General features: G+C 44.1%; 1 protein-coding gene and 1 long non-coding RNA gene across 2 annotated transcripts in view; both read left to right on the top strand.

Annotated features, from left to right (window-relative positions):
• Window positions 1-445: 445 nt before the first annotated feature.
• On the top strand, window positions 446-3,012 carry LOC138685699 (uncharacterized). The gene is made up of 3 exons (XR_011325085.1): window positions 446-1,320; window positions 1,574-1,656; window positions 2,765-3,012. It is a non-coding gene; the product is annotated as an uncharacterized lncRNA (long non-coding RNA).
• Window positions 3,013-13,698: 10,686 nt separating this feature from the next.
• The window catches only part of PHLDB2 (pleckstrin homology like domain family B member 2), a 114,720-nt gene continuing 104,829 nt past the window's right edge, over window positions 13,699-23,589 (top strand). Inside the window, exon 1 of the mRNA XM_069785535.1 lies at window positions 13,699-13,719. The gene's annotated coding sequence lies outside the window, so the exon portion shown is untranslated. The remainder of the gene's footprint in view (window positions 13,720-23,589) is intronic.

Raw genomic sequence — 23,589 nt, 5'->3', positions numbered from 1 at the left:
CATCTTGCTGCACTTGTGTCCCCCAGGTGGTCAGACTGGGACAACATGCTTATTTCTAGGATGCGCTGAAAGCTTCTCTGTGGAAGCAGTAGTGCAAAGTGATTAGAAAACTGTGTATGCTTGCACTTGCACACATGCACAGTTGCATCTCTGCCTGAACACACTGGGATAAAAGCATGCTAATGCATGGATCCAGTTGTATCTTGAAACGCAAGTGCAATTTCTATGCAGCCTCTACTGCTGTAACACAAGTGATGAAGCTCCATGGTAACACTTGATCAGGAAACGAAATACTGATAATAATTTTCGGAGCATGTGCTAATGTCAGATGCTTGTAACCCAGTGAGATCAGCGAGACCCTTCTTTTGGGTTACTTTCAGCTTGCCTGTCTTGAGAATGTGGGAGTACTGGGGGTGGGGAGAAGGGGAGAATGGATGACCCTGATTTCCTTATGTTTTCAGACACTCGTAACTACTGGGTGCTGTGTTTGTAGAAATTTTTTTTTTTTAAATCCTGAAGGTAGAGCTGGGAGTTCAGAGCCTCATCACTGCTGTCCCTACCTGTAGTCTTAGACCTTGAGGTAAGTGTTTACAAGCCAGACTAGATTAACAGTTGACTCATACATAGCTAGCCACTGATTTCAGTAGTCTGTCTGAAATGTTCTGTAGGCAGGGAGTGTGCCTTTGGTTTTTACAGAATATCTACCTGTGCAGCCTAAGTCTGATGTGAATAGTATAAGCCGCCAGTGTGTAAAAATGTTGATGGTTAAATAGCTTGCAGTAGCAGTGTTACTTTTTGGGGTTTTTCCCTCCAGATGCTGTTTCCCTAGGCCAGGAATCATATACCTTAGAGGGGACTTTGGGCACAAGAGCATGATTTCATCATATTGCTTCCCTAGGGCATTTAAAAGATATATCTTTTTTTCAGTTTGCGTGCCTTTCAGCAATGCTGCACAAGGGCACACATGCATATACGTGCACATATATGCACAAATTTAGATACCTTTTATGAAGCATATAATGAGACTGCAAAAACTAGACGTGTTCTGCGACAAATTTGTGCATGCCCTTTATACCTAGTTTCTTTGTTGCCAGAAACCTGTGATTAGCTGTTCAAACAGAATCACTCCTGAATTGCACATGGCTTAGTATTTGCCTCTTAAGAGGTAACTGCTGAACCTGCATGCTGATTTTTAGCAGTGCAGGATAAACTCTTACATGCTCTCTGAAGGAAAGCCATCTTGAAACCCTGTGTATGTTGCTAACTGCTCTCATTGCACATGTAGCTGGAAGGTGAGCAAAATGCTGGCAGGCTCTGGAGGTGAGTAATGGTAGTGTCACCAATTCTTCTGATCAGTTAGGTGACACACCAGTCATTTGCATAGACTAGAAAAGTATTTGACCGAAAAACTTCTATCCAATTTAAATGTAGTAAGTGGGCTCAGTTTGTCAAGTTCTCAGGTGAGCAAATGCTGGAAAAAGAGACCAGGTGATTTTTAAACTACTGCTGGTTAGCAAGTCCAGCTGCTCTTCTCAGGGATCCAGACTTTGATGCTTGTTTCTGCTCCGAACAGCTGATAGCAGTGCTTACTACCTGAGTCCAGACAAAGTGGAATCATCTGGAGAAGACAGCGAGAGTGACCAGGATCATTAACAGGTAACTTGCTGTATGGATAAACTGTTAAGATAAGCATGCTTAAAGTCAGCCTTCCCTCATTTAGAGATTTGCTTTAAATGAAAAGCAAAGGGTGCTTAGAGTGAAAAATGGCTGGTTGTTTTTAAGTCCTTTCTCATATCTCTTATCTGCAGTAGAAATAAATATACCTTAGGGGAAGAACTGCAGGATGATGCAGGGTCTGTCTGAGGTTGAAGCTACCATCAGACACATAGCTGTGTAGACCTATATCTGCAGGTTCAACAAGAGTTTGGCCTCAGTGAGTAGGTACTGTTCTTCTCAGCGACCAGTGAGAACCTGTGCCTGTGGCAGAACTGTTTACATGGCCAAATTTGTGAACTGAAAAGGTTTCAGCATAACCACCTGTGGGCTGAAATTGTGTACAGTTGTGAATTAGGTAGTACTTCAGAGAGGTGAATGCTTCTCTTGTCTACTCTAACTTTTTTGTTGTTGTTTTCGGTAGTTTAAAAGTAAGCCAAACTTGTTTTTTGCAAGATACCATTGCTTAGCCTGGCATCTAATTTAGAAGCAGAATTGGTACAGGGGTGATTTTGTGCTGCCGTATCTGTAGTGAGTAGTTTTTTGGTGGAAGAAAGGAAGTGACCAGCAGTACCTTAGGCACTGGTGCTTCAAGGTAGCTAGCTGGTAGTTGCTTAGATTGGAAACTGTATGACACAGTGTTGGCACAGAGTGTCCCTTTATAATTGAGGAACACACCTGCTGGATGGACCTTTGAAATAGTTCTGGTGACTCAGGAGATGGTGAGCAATGAATGAGTAGGTCTTCATACAAAGAAGAAATGGCTTAAAAGCTTGACTGGTGTGTGCAAAGCCCAGATAGTATCTCATGCTTGGGTTTGAAAGGGTAATTTCTGTGTTTGATCAGAGTTGTAGATGGCTTTGGTGTTTCATCTCTGTTATAATCACAAGGAAGTTTTGATGCTGTTAGTGGCAGATACTGTTGGGGTTGCTCAGCAGAGAGGCAGACAAACATCCCTCCCAGCCCTTCACTTCATACTGCAAACAGCACCTTGGCACTTCAGATGTTTTTGTAACTCTAAGACCAATTTCTCTTAGGTTGAAAATTTGAGAATGCAAAGTGCAGAAGAAATTGAGAGCTGAGTTGTTTTCTATCATGTTGCTTCTTGCAAATACACTTGAAGAAAAGGGAAATAAAAGACTGCCTGAGGGGATGTTCTCCCTGCATCAAAGTCATCATCTGGCAGACTGGGTGGAGAAAAACGTACATTGTTTGGTGAGCTCTGTGTAAATGAGAATTAAAGATGGTAAAAATATTTTTCTTGAACTTTCTGCCACTGAGCATTTGCTTTTCTTTTTGCTTGTAGCAACTGAGCAAAGGGTTGCCTTTTGGTATTCCTGGTTTTTTTTCTAGCTTGAAATTGCAAAACCTAAAATCATGAGTACGAGAAAGAAACAAAAAGCATCCTCAGAAGAGAGAGGCTGGAGCAGTGGAAAGGGAGGAAGAAAGATATGCAGTAGAGATGGTGCTGCAACTTGCCCTTTGGAATGGAAAATAAAGCTCTTCTGGTTTGGGGCTTTTTTTTTTTTTGAGACAGAACAAATTATTACATGGAGTTCACTCTTTGAATCACATCCAGTACAAAGTTCAGCTGATATGCTAAATGCAGTTCCACGTTTACAAAAGTGCTGAATTTGACTTGATTGCATCCTTTGAAAGACTACACTGGCAGCAAGTAAAATACAATGTGCCAGGCATTTCTCTTGAGAAAAATAACAATCGCTAGTATTTCAGCCTAAATATCTCAAATGCCAACAGTTTTATTTCTCTAATTTTGCATTTCTTAGAGGAATCATTATTTGAACTCTGTATAGCATTAGAAGCGGCCAACTCATCCTGTGTGATAGTGGTTATTGCTGGAAAATGTGCTTTGGTCATTGCCAAAACAAAAAGTGTGTATCACAAAGATAATCCTCATCTGGCCCTCCATAATTCTGTCTTGAAAACTGCCCTTAGTAACAGGATTGTCTGAAGATGAATGACACAAGCCGTCTCACCGCATTGCTGCCTTTGTTGCACACTGCAAACATGTTTATGGGGTGATGAACTGGTATTTCTCAAGACTGATTCCCCCCCTGCCCCCCGTATGCTGGATATGTTCACTGTGCAGCCATGCACAATGTTGACAATAACACTTGAAATCAGACAAATCTTTACAGGCTTGAAGATTCAAAATGAATCTAAAACTCAGTGTAGGTTTGATGAAATGGTATGCCCACAAGGGAAGAGCAGGGCTGCTGCAAGGATAGCTTACGCTAGCAACAGCTAATGCAGTTTGGAGGATCCTAGTAACTCCTATCAGGTAGTCAGTTGTTCTCATAGTACTACATCTGAAAAGACATTTGGCAGTGCCATCTTCATGCCACCTGGATTTTGTGCACAAGGGGGATTGTGTTCTCAGATGGTTATTTGACTGCCATCTCCTGGAAAGAAATGCTAAAAACTATACTAAAAAATTGTTTATGGCAATAAACTAGATAATTATAATCTTTTCTTCTTGCATTTATTGCCAAGAACAAGGACTCTTGAGTACCTTAATTTCCCTTCTGCGTTTAGTTCCTTCCTCCTGTCTTGGGGCTAGGTTTGTTCCCGTTCCAAGGCTGAAGGATAATGCAGGCAGTGTTAATAACATGCACCAGGGAACCAGTTTCTCAAGATCATGATTATAGTGAAATTCTGTTTACCCAAAAATGAAAGAGAACTGGCCAGTGCATTTGGTATGTGCTGTGTTACTGTACTGCAACTCGTGGAGCAGAAGAGGTTGTAGAAGCTGTTACAGCAATGCTTTTAGCAGAGAATGAGGGAAACGAGCTGAAAATCAAGCCCCCAGAGGACACTGGAGCTCCCACTAAATGCGTGTGCTTCTGTAGATGGCTAACAAGCAGTCACCTTGAAATCCTGGTTTTCCTGCCCCACTGGCTGCGAGTGGTTGGTTAGGGCGCTCTAGGAAAGGTGAGAAGGAAAATCCTTTTTTACTGTCCTTACGCCCACTGAAATCTAACATTTAATAGACAGGTATGTCCTGCTGTACCCCCTGCCTCCCAAGGGGCGCTGGTCAGTGGATCCAGAGGCTCACCAGTGTGGTGTCCCAGGTCTCTACCACATACTTTCTCATTGTTAGAGATGTGTGGTTGCCCTCTCCTGGTCCCAGGATCTTGCTTTGCTTGGGTCTGTATGGTTTTAATGGTCTTCGTGCACCTTTTGTGCCTGTGAAACTGATCGGTAGGATTTCATTTGTGAGTCTCAAGCCTTGTGAAAATTAAGAAGAGTTCTGAAAGTGACAAACTGAAATAACTTGTGTTATGTTTGTTTAGAAGAAAAATATGACTACCTTCTAATATGCTGAAAATTACAGTGATGATCATTATACCTGCCCAGATCATAGTGGTGTTGCACTACATTCATTAAAGCTTGAGAGATGCTCCAGCTGTGGTACTGAGGACTGCAAATATGTAGACCGACACAGGCTCTAGGCTAAGCAGACCGAAACCGAACTCCCACGTACGGACTCCAGAATGCCTTCTGCGAAGTGCAGGGGTGCGTGTCCCACCCGGCTCTTCCTGCCAGCAGGAGTGTGACACACCTCCCTGGGGAATGTGGACCCCCCAGGGTCAAAGTTAGGCTCAAGCAGACACTCCGAGATACCATCTCTAACATTTCAGGGCACCACACCTTCTTCTTCTCCTCTTCTTGAAGACTCCTGTGTGCGGTAGGACAGAAGAGGCAAGTTGGTAGCTCCTCATGTTGGGCATCTCAAGCCCGTGCTCAGACCTCTCTCTCTCTCGTCTCTGTGTTGCTGGATTCCTGTCGGTCAGGACATGTCTGCTCTGCCTGGTGAGTCTCATCATTAACGCTGGGGCTGTTTTCCTAACTCAGAGGTAGCTGGCGTGTGTAGTCGTGTTCCCCGAGAGTTTAATTAGATTAGGTATGGCTTTCTGGCTCCAGGTTGAGACAGTGTTCAGACTGACTATTTTTTTTCCAGAGCTGATTGGTCTAGGACTAGTGTTGAAAGCTGCCTTTTAGTTTCAAAAGCACTTAACAGTCCTACTAAATTATTAGTATTGGCAAGATGCCGCCCAATGGGACGGGGTCCAGCTCCAGTGAGGTGGTAGAGCTGTTCTCTTACTTTGTTGTTGTTCTTGAGTAACAACCACAAAGGACCACCTAACACTCATCAAAATTTTCCCTCCTGATCTGATGGGAGCAGGATATATTAGCATCGAGTCTGAGGGAAATGTGGGCTCCTGCTTCCTGTGCTTTTCTCTTTTGCGTGTGTCAAGTAAAGGAAAAGAATTCAGAAAATGCAAGGAATTCTCATGTCACTTTTCTCCCTGCTTGTTTTTAAGTGCCTGAGAGCCAGAAGCCAGTACCTCAGCAGGCTTTCCAGACTTCTGTTCAGAATATAACTACTCCATGACACATTTTATGCTGGTTTTGATACCTGGGGAGGAGGCATGCTCCCCCAGGGGTATTTTGGACTCCTGATACCATCTTGCTGGATGAGTGGATTTGCTGGTGTTTGTAAAAGTCCGTTTGCTGTCCTGTCTGTTAGCTGTTCTGTTTCAACACACCTTTAGCTGGCCTGTGCTCTAGAGCACTGTTAAATGTTGCAGGCATGCTGAAGGAAGGGAAACAATCTGCCTTTTAACTTGGAGTGCAGCACTTAAACTCGCTGTTAAGATGTGCTGTGGGTGGTGGAGAGAACTGGGAATGGCATGAAGCGTGGAACTATGAACTTTGCACCATGGTGGGATGGATAAGTTAGCACCTACCTGCTGGCAGACCTTTTTTTTGTGGGGGTATTAACTCTCTAAAAGTATTGTGGGTTACAGCAGGAGCAAGTGGAAAGAGTTTGAGATTAAGCCCCGGTGCTGCCTTTGCCTTGCTCAAGAAGGTCACCAGAGATGGTTAATAAAGCTTTAGCTGCTGAGCTCACCAAACATTCTTCCAGTTCAATGGCCTATGCAGAATGATGTGTTTAGTCAATGTTTAATTCCTAAGCAACAAATGGTGATTGTCATACTAGAAGGCACTTGTGTTGACTGAAGCAGTGGAGGCCAAGGATTAAAAAGGTCATGCGGGGAGATCTCTTCTGCAGCCTCAAAGCGCTCTGCTCTAGGTCAGGTCCCTTCACAGCAGGAGAAAGCGGGGAGACGTTCCTGCTGCCTTGAGGCCAAAAAAGGCTTTCCAATAAGAAAACAAACCAGCCCTTGTTTAAAAAAAAATAAATAAATTGGCTGTAGGGAGAAACCAAAAGGAAATTTAACTGTGGGATGATAGAGGGAAGGCAGGGGAAAGCAGGGAATCAGGAGACATCTACCCTTGCCCTGGTGACGGGAGAGGAGCATGTAGCTGCTGCTTTGGTGGGCAGGAGAGGCAGGCTGTGACCGACGGCAGGAGGGAAAGGTGCCGCAGCTAAAGCGGCAGGAGCTGCCGAGGAGGCTGAGGACTGCCTGTACGGCTCGCATCTGGAGGGGAGGTGCGGAGAGAACTGCAAACAGTGCCCTCACGGAGTGGAGGAGACGTGGGTGGGATGTCAGGTAGAAGACTCGAGAAGCTTTGCTGTTGGATGAGTCAGAAATGAGAAGAGCCCTTTCCTCTCAGCTGAGAGCCTCTAGCCCTGCCTCACCCTTCTCCAAGATCTGCCTGCTCCCAAATGGATATCCTACCTGCCCTTTTAGCCAATATCATGCTCTTAAAAAGCCCCAGCCCTTGTGTCTGCACAAAGCACAGACTTCAATGCATGTGCGATGCTTCCTGCAGAAGGTAACGTTACCACCACACGCAGTAGAGTGCTTACCTTGTGTCAGATGACTCGGTGCTGAAGAAGGACTGTCACGGTCGGCCCGCGGGCTCTGAGCAGTCACCAGGGCTGTTTATCCCCAAGTCTGGCCTGTTCTTGTCTGAAGCTGCTTTTCCCAAGGACTCTGTTAGCTGGGCTTTGTGTGGGGGTGTGACGCTCCCACCTCCTATGAAACCAGCTCAAAGCATTTGAAGTTTACAAGTCTGTTGATGAAGTTTGGCCCAGGTCAATGGGACTGGCTTGGCTGTTTTGGCATGTGTGCCAAGAGGATCTCCAGGGGTTCACTTCTGCACAGTTGTGGGGAGGATAAGTGTGATGTGTCCTTTATTTTCCATGTTTTATACATAAATATGTATAATAGTAATTATTCTGTACTTTTCTAATTCTGCCAGGTAAAGTACACTAGAATTTTGTGATACAGACAAAGAGCAAGTGCTGTTCAAACTACTGCACCTTCCAGATTGTGACTCAGTATTTGGGATGGCTTTGTCTTAAAGGCAGATAGAGCTATTAGCTTTTTTTTTTGTAGGCTGTTACTGAGCCTGGGCATATGTAATACAGACCAGAGTTCTGCTTCAGTTTTAAAAGATTAAGGCAAGGCTGAGTAGATTATCTTCGATCTAACAAGATTTCTACTAAAAGCAAGGCTGCAATCTTCCTTGTAGCCTGGACACACTACTCCTTCCGTCCTAGATACTGACTTCAGCACTGATTTAGTGGGCACCAGGAATAAATTTTCACCCATGCAATTTCCACCTGCAAGATAAGTTTACTACTAAATTACTGATCTGTATTTCAGTCATGGTGGTGATTTATTTTGCTGATGAGGTGATGCTCTTATAAACATGTAGGACAGCTGTGCGAAAGTCATCATTTGAGGTCTTTGCTTTATATTTTTTTAATTTCCTGCTGTTTACCTTGAGAATGAAGATTGAATGCTGTATGAAAGTGGCATGTCCTATGAGCCAGTATTACTTTGCTCAGTGTATCAGCAGGAGCGAGCTGTTCCAGCAGCCAGGGTGCACATTCCAAAGCAATTAGAACAGTTTCATGAGTAAATACTGCTCAGCAGCTGATAAAATGCCTTTCAGAGGCCTTCGTAAAACAGATTCAGGTGACCAGCAAAGAATTACTTTCTTTAATCTTTGCAATCAAATGTGAAAATACTTATTTTTTATTTGAACAACTTAATTTTAAAATTGCTATGAATTGGAAGTAGTTAATTTGTGTTGTTAGAATAGCCTGCAACTGAGTCACAGGGAAAAGAAAAGGTGACGATCACAGATTCCCCACCCCTGTCTGCTTCCCCAGGGTCCCTGCCCTCAGAGCATAACTACACATGCAACTCATTTGATGCTTGGCTCAACTGAGAGGATGAAAACTTCTAGGGAGGAGGAACAAGTGGGGGGATGGAAACCATAAAAGGAGGATTTCCTCTGCCTACAAACCAGCTTGTACGTAACTGCAATTCATCTGGGAAGCTCAGCAAACTCGAAAGCATGCCTGTTTGCTGCTGAGAAGGAGCACTGCTGCAAGCTGCAGCGCTGCTTCCCAAACTTCTTGGAGCAGCAAACCCATTCAGTCCTCAGCTTTTCCCCATGTTGTCCCTTGTCATAGAGCTTTGAATTCCCAACCTCACAACTGTGGTGTGGTCTCCTCACTGGCCCGCCAGCTCTCCGTACTCCCCAGCTGTGAGTACCCCTGACCCAGAGTACCCTTTGGGTATAAGCGTAGGGAGTTGGCAATTATGTACTCCAAGCCCAAAGCTAAAGATCTTTTTTCCAGAAACATGCTTTCAGAAACTAAACAAAACAGTCTTTTAGATGTGGGTTGTTTTTTTTTTCTTTCTTTTGTCTCCCCTCTTTCCCTGGTTTTCTTTCTTTCCTATCCTTCATACCTCTTGGCTCATATTACTACTTTTTCTGGATTGATTTATTTCTCCACATTGCCTCTTTGCGAAGGATGGATAGAAAACTGCGGAGGGATAGTTTTCTTTCAAACGCTTTTGCTTCTGGAGTGTGTTGCCGTGATGAGTTGCGTGAGAAGGCAGGCAGTGGGGAAGTTACCGGGGTCGCCCCCTGGAGACCCCCAACGCAAGGATGGAGGAGGCCAAGGATGCGCAGAGAGGAGCACAAGCCCTGCGAGCGAGGCCGAGCCTGCAGAGCGATAGGAACGGAGGTGGGCCTCGAGCACAGCCAGCTGAAGTTCAGCCTGGACAGTCCGTGAAGCCAAACCCCAAATCTGTTAAGACCTGCTCTTGGATGCCGTGGTCCAGGCCCTGGCCAAGCACCCAGAGCATTAGCCAGCCTGAGAATGGGGAAGAAGTTGTCAGGGTTGTCAGTCTACAACCCAAGGCTGTCGTATAAGCATGCCCTGAACTTTTAAGCCTTTCTGTAGCCCTGGTCCCAGTACAGCATTTGAAAATGTGTCCTCACTCCAGTCCTTCATCCTGATGAAGAGAACAGGATTTATAGAGAAGATTTTAAGCATGAAGTTGCTTTTTTTGTTCTGCACTGTACTGAAGCATGCAGATAGAAAATGTACACAACGATCTGTTAAATTTCATTCACTCCAGCTAAGAGAAATAGGGCTAGCATTGGCTTGGAGGGGGTTTTTTTTTGTGTGTTGGTCTTGCTCTGTTTTGATGTGGCTTTCCTGGGGAGGGTTGTATGTGATGTGGTAGCATGAGAAATGTAAGTCAAAGAACTGAGCTTGGCAGTTTTCTGCAGACATCCCGTGGGGTTGCTGATGGCACATACCTGGCGAGGTTCCAGACACAACCAGCTATAGGAAGATATTTCTGCTGCCTCTTGCCCAAAAGCTTTCTACCCCATGCTCCCCCTTCAAGCCTGCTTCCAGAACAGCAGCTCATGGTTGCACTTGGTGGTGCCCAGTTCTGCTGGAAACCTTGGCCAGCTCTGTCCTGGACCTGGAGCCTGAGGCAATTTCAGGATAAGTCCAATCCACTTTATTTCCCTGTCTTCCGAGGCTATATATAGAATCCGTATTTCCCCATGGCCTTTTTTTTTTTAAATCCTGAGTTAGACTAAATAGAGAAACAACTGTTGATTATGTTATGAAGCCTTATTTATGGCATAGTTGTCTTCCTCAGCTTGACTCGGTAAAAAAAAAAAACCAAACACAAAACCAAAAAACAACCAACCAACTGAAAAAAACCCTCCAAATGTTTCCAGAATATCAGGTGACTGTGGCTAAAGCTTTCCATCACCTCTGGGGCCTTCAGTTCACAAGAAGCGTTCTGGGTTTGGTTTGCTGCGAGTTGAAACCTGAACAAAATCATGAGCTCAACCTTATTTCCACCCCAGAGCTCCTCTACATTAGAGGCAAATGTACAGATTTTACCCAGATGATTTGAAGAGCTTTTACAGGACCTCTCTTGGTTTTAAAACCTGGTGGAAAAGCAAGAGGAAGCTTCTATAGCTTTACGTTTTGTTTCAAGCTGCGGTCGGAGCCTCTGTCGTATTTCCTCGCTTTGGCTTGGAGAGGGAGCTGCCTTGGCCGTCAGTCAGGTGTAGCTTTCAGCCTCCCTGTGGAGCCCTGCTCTCAGCAGCCCGGCCGTGGGCAGGAGAGTTGAGTCCCGGCCAATTTGTCATGCAATGTTCCTGCTGGGTGAGAATGGCACAGGCCAAGACCCTAAGCTCCCAGAAGCGGGGAGAGGGTCTGTACGAGCCTTGGGACCTGGTGCTTCACACCAGCATTAGCTCAGAAGGAAGGAGATGTCTGCATCATGCAGGACTGGGGGGGGGGGGGGGGGGGATTTCTGTGTCTCTGTTTTCTAAACCCGCACTGAGTGGAACAGAGCTGAAGTCTGCTGCAAAGTTAGCTCTGAGCCCTCCGACTCTCAAAACGATAGTCAGACTCATAGTTTTATTAAAATCATTATAGTAATCTTTACCTAGAGAGCATTACAGTACTTTTCAAACTGAGAAGTGTTTTGGCTGAGGAAGACCCCAAAATCAGGCATTGTTCAGATTGGGGCCTTTCTCTGTTTTTACAATTTTGACTATTAAAAAAAAAAATTACTTGTCATGCTTCTTAAAAATCTATTAGTTCCTACCTAGTCCAAAACTCTTGTGTTGGCATGACCAACAAGAAGCCATCCAAGTGGGTCCACATGCTGTGCAGGGTAATTTGCCCATAAAGGAAGAACTTCCTCTTATGTTGACTTATCCAAAATTCATGAGTTTGGATTAGAGTTTTCTCTCGAGTCTTTTAATCACTTGAAACCTGGATGGTGCAGCTGCATCAAGATAGCTGTTTGGTTCTTTGCTGTAGGCCATGGCCTTGGCTTCAGGTACAGAATAGTATGATAAGGTCTGCAGTTTTGGGATTCTGAACTGAGTGACCGCAGATAAACCTGGCCTATGTTCCCTGGTGTCTTGTATGCTATGTGGCAAACGGTACGTCTTTCTCACTTTTAAACTTACTGGTTTCTCACTTTGCTAGATTTTATTTTGAATAATTTTGTGGAAAAGAGAACCTTTAAAGCTGCTTTTTCACCTTTAATTTGGGCAAGTAGGCTGAGTGCTGCTAATATGACAATGCTTAAAGGGATTAGGTAGGATGTTAACAGTTTCAGTCACTAATCTCCTGTAAAACATGGGGGTTTGGAAGTGAGTAACTGCTTCTTTTCCCTAATGACATTCAACTGCTTGTTCTGCATGGATACAGGGTGTTTCCTCAATATCTGCATGAAACCAGCAAGCAATGTGCTGAGATAACTCAAATGGTATGGTGCTTCCACAAAAATTAGTAGTCAGCTGAGGTGCTGAGTCAGCTTTAAAGTCACTTAATAGAAGACTATATTGATGATGATCAAAAAAAGAAAACACTTCATGGTATGACCATGTCTTCATTTCTCAGGGAAGCCGAGAGAAGCTTCTCAGTCACCCAATGCCCGCAATGCCTAATCACTTCTCGTAACTCCTCACTAAGAACCAGTAGCAAAAATCAATTTTTCTGAGTTTCTGCTTTCAATTCCAGCTTGTTGAGAAATTTATGCTTCTACCCCCTTGAATGAAGATTTAGTCCAGGTATTCATTGTCTCCATGGTGGTTTTCTTGTACTAGTTGTATGCAAAGCTAAGTAACTCCAGCATACACGTACTTCAGCTGGAATGGTAGGAAGCTGCTTGCTTTTCCCATGTCCCAGATGCTTGTAGTTTCAATGCACATTCATAATAAGCATCTTGATCTCTGGGTTCCCATGAAACAGCTCTATGTTTCTCAGATGTGGCAGGCTGTGAAATGTAGAGTGCTGGAGGACAAGAGGTGATGTATTTGTGGTCGGAAGAGGCACAGACGAAAACCTAAGTCAGAGTTCCTCCTTTGCAAAGAAAATACTTCACATGTAGTCACAGAATATTCATCCCATCTTTTTCTCCCATAAATACCTAATAGTTTGTCCCACTAGAGAGACAGACATCTCTGGCTACTCCTTCAGAAGGAAGTTTGTGAAGTTCAACGAGAAGCTAGAATTAAATTCCTTGGGGACATTCAGTATTTTACACAGCCTACTGGATTCCCTTCTGTGCGCGTTTCAGAAGAGTGCTTGCCTCTAATCTGGAGAATGTCCTTTCAGTATCTGTTGGCAAACCATATCATTTTTATTTCGGGTGAAGCTTTAACATTGTTTTTTTCAGTATCGCTTCCAATCGCTGTTCTCGGCCTTGGTCTCCCACCACTTCATCTCCTTAAAGCTCACTTATGTTCTAAAGTTTGGGTTTTTTTGGAAGTTAGGTGTTCAGGGCAAAGTAATAGAAAGAAGGCCTTGCAGCATCCTCTGTTTAACAAAAGGTTAACAAATCCAAAAATAGCTCCTCAAAGCTGTGGGCGATTTCAGGCCAGGTTTGCATTTTTCAAATTCTTGCTTTACCTTATTTGGCCATGCAAAATGGGATCCAGCGGTCCTGCGGGACTCAGCTGTGAGGAGATGGGGCTTTAAGATGGAAGTATGTGGTTTTTACTTCAGAGACGCATGGCTAAATATGGGCTGTGTTAAAAACAAATGAGTCTGTTTTCTGGCAGAGTTACAGCTTCCCAATGTCCCTCAAGTTAAAAAGGCAAACGCACAGCAGCCCTTCAGCATCAAGCTTTTTGACTTCAACAGCGACTGTATTGGAAGGTCGAGGGGAACGGGGGGACGTGCCAACGTTGACAGTGATGAAGCTTGTTTTGTTTTCAGTGAGTAGTTTGGGTACAAGATAGCTAGAGATGTCTAAAACAGCAACTTGAAATGAAACCAAGCAGGCCAGAGAATAAGAGCTGAGTATTTTTTGTGAGCTGAGACTGTATGTCATCTTTTTTTTCTTTTTGCTAAATTTTTCTTTTTTTTTTTTGTAGTCTTTTTGCTGTGAACAGCTATTCTTCATCTGGAAAATACAAGGAGACAAACCATAAGATGGCCAAATAATATGCATACTTTTAGGGAATAAATATTGACTTAGGCTCTGATATTGCTCAAGTGATATAATTGAGGTGTGCCTTAAAATGTAGCTCTTGGGAAAAGAGCAGTATCAGATTAAAAAACCTCTGCTGGCTGCACACTTTATTTGCCTATTCACAAGTGTTGTCTAAAATATTGCCCCTCAGTGCTTTGTTAGGTATGAAACCTGTTGATGCTTGGGCTGAGGTGAAGAGCATAAAGTGGACAGTAATGGGGAAGCATAGACATATTAAAGCATGTGTTGCATAAAGCGTTAACTGTGTAACCGGTTTTTTAGATCTAACAACAAGGTTGGGGAATTCTCCTTGCAAAAGCAAGGGGAGGATACAGCCAGAGGTTCTCAGGGAGCCGTCAGGTCCAGAGCAGATGTTAGGAAAAAGGTGTAGGTCGTGAAACGGCTCCTACTGCTTGCTTGGGCACTGCTGAAGGGACAATATAAGCTAGATCCTCGTGCTAGTTAACAAAGAGATTTAGCTCCTCGGAAATAATTGCAGGCCAAAATCCTTATAGATGGTTCTCTGCTCCAAAAAAAAAAAAAAAAAAAAATAATAGAAAAAACAGCAAAAGTTTAACTTTTCTATTCAGTGGGACTTCAGGTGAATCATGGAGGAAAGGCTGGGAGGGTAGGTCCCAGTGAGACTTTGATTAGGAACACAGTACGTCTCAAGCTCAGTTGCTTCATGAGCTTGCTATGCAGGTGATGAAAACATGAATTGTCTAAAACGCTTTTTGGAGATGTTGAAAACAAGACAGCCCCAAGAGCTTGCAGGCATGCCAATGACATGGTGCATGTCAGTGCAGCTGCATCGTGAGTAGAAGCAGATGGGGGGTCAGTTGCACCATGGCTCCAACCCTGTCTCGATATCTGTTCTTGAGAAGGTAATTTTAAAGTTGTCACAGTCTCCTTGTGTGTTTATGTATTACCACCTGGATTGTACAAATGTTCTGAGTAGAGCTGGTTGAAATTTTCTTGAGAAGAGTCTTGCAGAAAAGGATGTTACTGAAAAGTAAAAGTTTCACATGAAAAAAACTGTTCCTGGACAGTTACTTTGGGGTTTTATTGCTTTCTCTGTTCAAAGTATTTTCCATGAAAAGAAGAGAAGGATTTTAAAGTTAAGGAGTCTTGCCTTCAGACTTCCTGTGAATATTTGTACTTTGTGGTGGGATGGAGGAGAATATTGGTTCCCGTAAGTGTTGTGTGGATTAGAGTCTCGGCAGGCCTCTGAACACGTGAAATGTTACAAAACCTCTGTTGTTTTTTATGTGAATGACATTCTCAGTCTTTTTGTAAATGGTTTTGAAAGCCAGAGAGCAGAGCTCCAAAAAGCCAAGTGCTGGCATTCTTACTCTAATGCATTTGCATGTCCAAGGGCAACATACCTTTACTGGCCACTGATTTTTTTTTTTTTTTCTTTTCAGTGCCCAGGTTTATACCTGAGTATTTGTAGGAGTGAATGACTTTGGTTGGAGTTGCAGGTGGTTCAGGACTATCTCAAGTTACGCTCGAGGCCTCTCAAGCTCCACACCAGGATTAGGGACTTTCTCCTGGAAGTTTTGCTGCAACTTTTCATCACAGCTGGTGCTGTTCTTACACCACTGTTGCATGATGATGAGCTGATACTAGGAGAAGGTGACTGCGGAGGACTGATTTCACTTGTCTGTATGATGGTTGTAACTTTGAAATGTGTGACCTGTTCAGGAGCCTGCTCTAGACTGAAGTCCTGAGGTTACTGGAGAAGGGGTGAGTGAAGGACTGAGAGCTGAATACAATCCAAGTCCCCTTAAAATGGTGGCTTGTTTTACTGCCTATGGCCAGGTACCCAAGGCTAGTGATTTTGACTAGTTCTTCTGCATTATATCTAAAGACAAGCTATAGGGTTTTGATTGGCTGTATCTTCTCACGCACTCAGAGAATGTCAGGAAACTACATATCTCTGCAAAGGTGGGGATGCAGCAGGCTTGTGGCATTTCACAGGGGGAAGACCTGGATAGGTGCCAATCAATTCCTCTAGCTTGGGCAAAGCGTGCCACAAACGAAACCGCTCCTGCAGCCCCTGCGGGCTTTTTAAGTAAGTTTCAGTAACATAATATTACCGAAATCTGATAACCGATGTTATCGCTGTTCATGCTGCCTCTGTTTTGACTCTGAGCGCCGCCCACGTTCTCAGAGCACGGAGATGGTTTGCGAGGCTTTCTCCGCGCCGGCTGGCTGTGCCCACGTACCTCGGTACGTTGGGACAAGGCTGGGATTCATGCCTGAAATGCCTGGTGCATACCAACAAACCCACTCCCACTGCCTGTCGGTTTGGAGGAGGCGCTGGCAGACCAAAGGGCCCTCGTGGCCTCCGATAAGTTAATTACTGGTGGCTTAAATGTTTATGCGATGGAATGTGCCTCCGATTCAGCATCTGACCTGTGCTAAGAAGCTGCCTTTGATGTGTTGTTTTGTGGGTGAATGGTTTAAAGTGTCTGTGCAAAGTCGAAAGTTGTTTGAGTGATGCATTATCAGCGCTCCTTTAAAACACTGAGGTTTCTTTACTGTGTTTTAAAATATTAATAAGCACAGTGCATTGGAGCTGGGCACGTAAGCTCATCAGGCACAAGGGCTCCTACGAAACAGCCATGCAGCCCCCTCAAAACCGGTATTTTGTGTGTGTAATTGCACTGCTGCTAATTACAAGGTAGTCCTTGTTTATAACCTCATGTACCCTTCCAGCTTCCTCTTGGAAGGATGGGCACGGCCTCACCTCCCCGAGGCAGCTGGAGGCAACGTGCCATGGCTGATGGTGGTTGGCCGCGCCAGCCGAAGGATGACACTTGAGAGGGGAATATCTGTGTTGGGACCCAAGGCTTGATCTTCAGATAGTCCTGAATGAGAGTAGGATGGGAGGAACAGCCTGTCATGTGGAACAGAGGCTTGCAGGATGAGCAGTAGCCTTAGGGAATGAGATCTTGTTCAACACACAAAAAAACCCTTATTCTGTAGTAACGTAGAATATGAACTTCAAGCAGAATTGTTAATTTGAAGCAGCTCCATGGATAAATGAGTGTTAGATTCTTGAATCAGGGAATAGGGAATTTTTCTCAGGAAATGAGAAGAAAGAAGGGAAGCATGCTTTTCCTCTGGAAACAATAATGTGGGATTTGGATTATCAGAGAGGAGCTGTATTGATGCAGACACAATAGCTGTCTGCCAAGGACATGCAGACAGCTTAAGGATGAAATTGCAGTGCTCCCAGCAAACACTGGTATCCACTGTGGGAGGTGTTCCTGATGGCTGTAGATGAAGCCCTTCCCAAGTGGAAGGTTTCTCCAGCATTACAGCTCGATGTGCTTGGGAAAGTTTTGATGAAAAGGTTTTCTGTAGAACAGAGAATGCAGTTTTATCAAAATTAAAACAATTCCTATGAAATTGTGGATCTTGGGAAATATATTTGGCAAAAATTGGAGTGATTAGTTTCCTCTGTTTGATTTTTAGCTGGATAAAATCAGAATATCTCATTTTGAAATGAGACATCTATACCTAAGCAATCATGTTTTAGGAAGATATTATGCTTCATTTGGCTTGTTAGAAAGTATACTTGAACCAAACCATGTCTGATATTTTAAGATGCATTTGAAAGAAGGAATGTTTAAGACAATAATTCCCTTTACTGAAGTCAGAAATTTGCATCTAAACGTTTTTTTTATTGGTATTAGCTTAAAATTGAGAATTTTTCAGCCTTTCATTCTTGTTGAGACTGAACGACTCTTAAACATCAGAATGTCTCTTGAGAACAGAAGCTGATTCTTGACTGGCTTATCTACAAAAAAAAAAGTAATTTAATTCAGAAACTATCTAACTGCTAAAGAGCCTTCAGGACACTAGTCTTTTAATTATTTAATTTAGGCTGTTCACTTCTAAACTTTAAATAGCATCCCCCTCTCCAGTCAGAGTGTTGCACCAAAAGCTTATCGTACCATGTGGGAAGAAGGAACAGGCAGAGGAGGAGGCATAACCAGCCCAGTGTCACCCAGCATGTCCGAGCTTGACTTGGTTTAGACTCCTAGGAAGAAAAAAACCCAAAAACATAACAGTGCAGCACCGGTAAGCTGTGCAGGCTCAAAACCCACGTCCATGTTGGTGATCACAGAAAGGCAGATGGCGGGAGTAGCTTTTTGTCAGTGCGACTGTACTAATGCTTGGCTGTCCTGGCCCTTCATCTGTCGTTGCTAGCTGGTGGGTCCACCCGCCCTGCGCTGTCTTGTGGGGATGCGGTAGGCACAAAAGAGGGCAAGAGGGAAGGGGGTGGCTATAAACACTAAAAAAGCACCCATGGGAGACCCTGCGGATCTGTGACCTGCCTTCTCTGCTCTTCTCTGAAAAATGACACTTAAAACAGGTTGATATATTGCTGTTATTGCAGAGCACCTGCGTACAGACCTGAGGGTGCTGCTCGTGCTGGGTGGAGCTGTTATTTTGGGTTTTGTGCACATCTTGCTGCTGAAAGCAGGGGGAGCAGCAGCCTTAATGGAGAGCAGAGCCTTTTCCAGAGCTGAACCTCGGGGGAGCAATGCAAGCATCTGCTGGGGGTGCTGCTGGGGAAGAGGGAGGAGTGTGACTAGGTCTCTCCTTACTGGTTTCCTGCAACATGAGGGAACATACTTTAAACTTACCACTTTTCTGGACACCTTTCTGTCTGCCTGATATGCTCGTTGTTCTCAGAAACCTAAGTAGGATAGCGAGGACACCGGTGTCTGGTTATGCTGTAGTGGTCCGGGAGGATACCAGGGTCGGGTGGAAAACCCATGAAACAAAGATTCAAAGTATGGTTTCGGTGGGGAAGTGAAGTGTGAGAGACAAAGCAGGAGTGGAAATGAGAAATCCCTAAGCGGCATACCTTGCTTTAGAAGGAGTCAGCAGAGGCCCCCTCCCTGGCAGTGGGGCCACTGGCCTCCAGCAGATTGGAAAATGATTATGGACTGAGCATTAAGCAAAACACAGGGCCTGGGAAAGGGCATGTTCTTCGGTGGGGTTTGAGAGTTATTTCCCTCTGTCTATTCTTGTCTTGCATAAATATTCTAAACTGGCACCAGTCTGTAGCCAGTTGCTGCCAATGTTGCATATTTTACATGTACTAGCTTTTTGTAAATGTGACTTAGAACTGTTTAGATCTGAAATTTAGGTTTAATTTTAAAATGGGAGGAATGGCTTATAAGCCTTCATGTAAAAAGAAATGTTTTAGTACATGGTTATTTTTAAACATGCTTTGGCATTGCAAAGTGATGCAGATCAAGCACTGATTCTCACATTGTACCTAGAAACAGGAAAGGCTGTACAGAAGAGTCAAATAACACTGAAATTCAAAAGGTTAAATGAGCAGCAAAAAGAAGGTTAACACAAGTAAAAAATAACATGATATCTAAGGACACAGAGCTGTTTGATCAGACCTGCTACTGCGTCTGTCTTTTTCTGCCTGAAAACTCTTTGCATCTGTTGTCCAACTTCGGTTAAGCGTGATAGAAGGAGGAAGGTACCCAATGTAATTCAATTTTGCCAAGGTTTATGAAAGCCAATGAAAGGGTGGAGAAGCTGTTGCTGTCCCCCAGAGAGAGCTTAGAGGTGACTGCAACCTTTCATAGGCGCCAGGGAATCCACGCAGGGGAATCCTTGTGAACGCCTCTGCTGCAGGGAAAGCCACCTTGGGAAGTTGCCGTCCCCCCCTCGGGCTTCATCGGCTCCCGCTGCCTCAGGAACTGCTTCCAGTACAGCTGAGAGATCCCTGGGTGGTAACAGAGGAGCACAGGCACTGTTTGAAGAGATGTGGAGATGCCATAAGGCTTTGTAAAAAAGCAGTTAACAAATTAAATAGAAGCAATGAAGAGCAAATAAAAACAAGCAACTAAAAAGCAAGCAGTTATATGTGTAGTCAGAGTCTGTCGCGATCCCTGCCTGCCTGCCTTGCCTCTATGGCTGGTGGCTCTGTGCACTTGCCACCACCGCTTTGTCACTCCACCGGTCAGGGGAGAGAGAAGCAGCCAGTTACTTCCACCTTTGTTCTGGGGGTAGGCTCTACTCTTAGCAAATTTATGGAAAATATTTGTAGTGGGATGGTCGCACAATGATGTGCTGAGCAGAGCCCTGTTTGTTGGAGAATGGAGATGGTAGAGCGTGGCAACGGTGATGGGCTCTGTTCCCACCGTGCAAGCCCAAAGGTAATACACACCTGAACTACTATGAACGCAGAGCCAAGATTGCTCAGTTGTCTGAGCTCCTATCAGCAACGTGACCGGGGGGAAAAATTGCACCTCTAGCAACAAATGTGAAGTCAAGATGTCCAAATTCCCACCCTGGGGGTTGTTGCATTAGGGTATGAAGTGGTTATTAAATTGCAGAGAACCTGCTGGACTCTCTACCGCTTGCTGTCTGCAATTTCAGACGCACATTATTAAGTTAATGAATATTACTAATAGCAATTCTATGGCCCACATTCTGGGGAAGAGGATAGATTTAAGGCTGTGTCTGTCTTTAAAAATTATGTAAATGTGTAAAAAAAACAGTAAGGAGAGGGGTAAAGAGAATGTGCCTTCTACAAGGTTGCATTTCACAGACGCAAATAGTAACACGTTTCTGCGTGCTCTTCCTAGTACTGCTCTCCTTGTACTGGATGGTGGAGTTGTTCACTGGACCCTCTAAGGATCGGTGCGGTTTAGAGGTCCTGCATAACTTTACTCTCAAGCATCTCATTGCAGTGCTTGGTTTCAGAGCATGCAGTTCTTCTTGCCTTGGGGATTGGCCATGGTTGCTTTCAGGTGGCACGTGTGATAGCAGATTTTCAGTGGGAGAGGACAACTCTTTGGGAGGGGCGAAAAATAACTCGTGCAAGCTTGTGGTGGTTTGTGTGGGGCAGGCTTAGTGTTGGATGATGAGCCTGGTGTTGGTACTTAGTCTTCCTTACGGCTGATCAAAGTCTCGTCTTTGTGCTTACAGGGAAGAAACCTGCTCCGAAGTGTCCTGTATGAGGGTGGGATGTGACATGACAGTGCTGGGGCGAAGCTCAACAGGAGTGGACTTAAAATATCCCACACTATGGTGGCTGAGTTATGACACAGCGTAAAGCCTGTTCTTTAGCAAGCAGAGCTTGCTTATTCCTGATGATGGCCAAAATAGGAATATTTTGCTGTGGCAGGAAATCCTGCGAAAGCAGCAGGTCAGGGTAAATGGCAGTTTTGCTGCTGATGGTTTTAGCTGTGGAAAAGCTGTGCTCTCTTAAAAGATTCTCATAAAGACCAAGTTACTGCTTTATGGTTCGTTTCCTATACTGTGGAAGTGATGTTCTAGCCATATTATTTTATGGAGTAATACGTAATGGTGTTAACTTTTTGGCTTTAACAAAATAGTAAGATTTATGGAACACTGAAGTTTATAAGTGAAGGAAAAAATCACAGGGAATTGCAGTAGGCAGTTTTTAAATCTCTTTGAAGCTGTAATGTTCTAAAAGTTTTCATTATGACAAGGTGTATCTGTTGATTTCTAGCTTTAAATGCCTTTTGAAGGCAAAGATAATTGTTTTTCATGCAAATCAAATGCCCATACTCACTTTGGTCTCCAAAGTGAAAGACTCACTGACCAGTGTTAATGAGAAGTGTTGCTATTAGAAGAGTCAACATGGAATAGTTTCTGTAATGCCATGCTTGACTGTAGAAGAGAATAGCATAACTGTGAGCAGTAAAACAGAATTTTGCTGCAAAAAGCTTTAATTTGGCAGTTTTGGAAATCCAGATTTTGAGTTTCTCTGAGACTCAGGTGATGAAATCTTTTTGTGTGCGACAAAAAATAATTTTAGATCCAGGCCTCTTAAGTCTCTGGCTTCATCACGCTATTGTATTCCCCTTGGAAAGTAATGGGAAATAAAACCGAGCATGTGCAGACCGTGGTGACCATTAACACTATCAGCTGATGTTTTTCAAATGAAGCTGCACTGTATTTTTGGCACTGTTCCTCTCCTATTCTTCTTATGTTCTTTTTGCATCCTGGGTTTGAAACTGGTTGGACCCTAAGCCTTTACACTTAGGGGTGCAATTCTTCTTTCACTCTGCCTTCTGCAGGGCACAGAAAGCAAAAATATGTTTTCGTTCCATCCAGCACAAACACCAGACATAGCCTGGCCGTGCGTGCGCGAAGGGGAGCGGGATCTGGCATGCAAAGGAGCGGTGGCTTCCTGCGAGGCTGGCTTGCTCCTTGTGAGCACTGTAGGCACGTCTTTGGTCTGCAGTTAGCGTGGTCTTTGCTGTCAGCCAAAACCCCTTGAACTGGGAAAAAAGGAGGTTTTGTTTGCAGCAGGAGCAAATCAAACCCCTCTGGTCCTCCTGAAGAATGATGAGCATGATGAGGGTGGTGAGACACAGACACAGGTTGCCCATAGAAGTTGTGGATGCCTCATTGCTGGAAGTGTTCGAGGTCAGGCTGGATGGGGCTTTGAGCAACCTGGTCTAGTGGAAGGTGTCCCTGCCCATGGCAGGGAGGTTGACTAGATAATCTTCAAAGGTCCTTTCCAACTCAAACCATTCTGTGATTCTATAAGAACGTCTTAGGACCTGTTCTTCAAGGGTGTGGTGGAAATAGCTGAGCAATGGCTAACCTGATTTGCTTCAGAGAGGACTTGGGGACAGATATTGGGAGATCAGTTTTTGGAAGAGAGAGCAAAAGGTGGCTGCATCTTCAGAGAGGGAACATGGGACACTGGTCACTCTCCCTTGCCCAGCTGGTAAATCCATGCTTGCTGAAGATGTTTTAATCTGGCTGTTTTCTGCCGGTCCTCTGAGGGAAGTGTTTTGACTGTCCCTTTTCAACACCAGAGTAGTTTACATCAGTCTTTAAAAGATAAAGCCAGTGTGAATGTGTCGTTTGTTAATCAAACCTTCTATCTAAATGTTGGTATTGTCTTGTTTGGTAAGTCTAGGGAAATACGATATAATAAAACAGTGGATCAGAAAAGCGCTCTTCAAGCAATAGTCAGGGGATCACCATCCAAATGAAGGAATGCATCAGAGAGGCCTGAAGTCAGTTGATATTTTCGCTGATGACTTGGATGATGGAACAGTGATTCATGATTAAATATATGTGACAATGGAAAATTCAGGCTAGGGAGTGGGGCTCAGGAGTTTTAGGCAACAAGCTTCCGACTGAAAATAACAGAGAAACTGGAAAAATGATTTGAAAACAGGTTGTAGTCCTGGGAAGGCAAATGTGAATTTCTGCATTGTAACAAGGAATAATTGGTCAGTTTGTTACAAGGTGGGAAACAAATAGATCCAAAAGATCCAAAAATGACAGTGTCTGAGACAATATACTATAGCAAAAAAGTCAGTTATTTCACAAGGTTAGACAGACAGAGGTGACAGGACATGCAAAGGGATCATACTCCATGTGGAGATAATAGTGGTAATTCCTTGGCAAGACCAACTGAAGGGGCTTGAAAGGAATAAGAAGACAGACCAGGGCCCTACACGGTGAAGAGAGAGACATGGGGTTGTGTAATTTAGGGAAGGTAAGACAAAGAAATCAAATTTTTTCAAAGAAATGAATTGCTTTCAAAGACAAAAGCAATAATCTGTTCTCTGGTCCA

Source organism: Haliaeetus albicilla, chromosome 6 (assembly GCF_947461875.1).
Source record: "Haliaeetus albicilla chromosome 6, bHalAlb1.1, whole genome shotgun sequence".
NCBI classification, from domain to species: domain Eukaryota; kingdom Metazoa; phylum Chordata; class Aves; order Accipitriformes; family Accipitridae; genus Haliaeetus; species Haliaeetus albicilla.
This window is presented reverse-complemented; position numbering and strand designations above follow the sequence as displayed.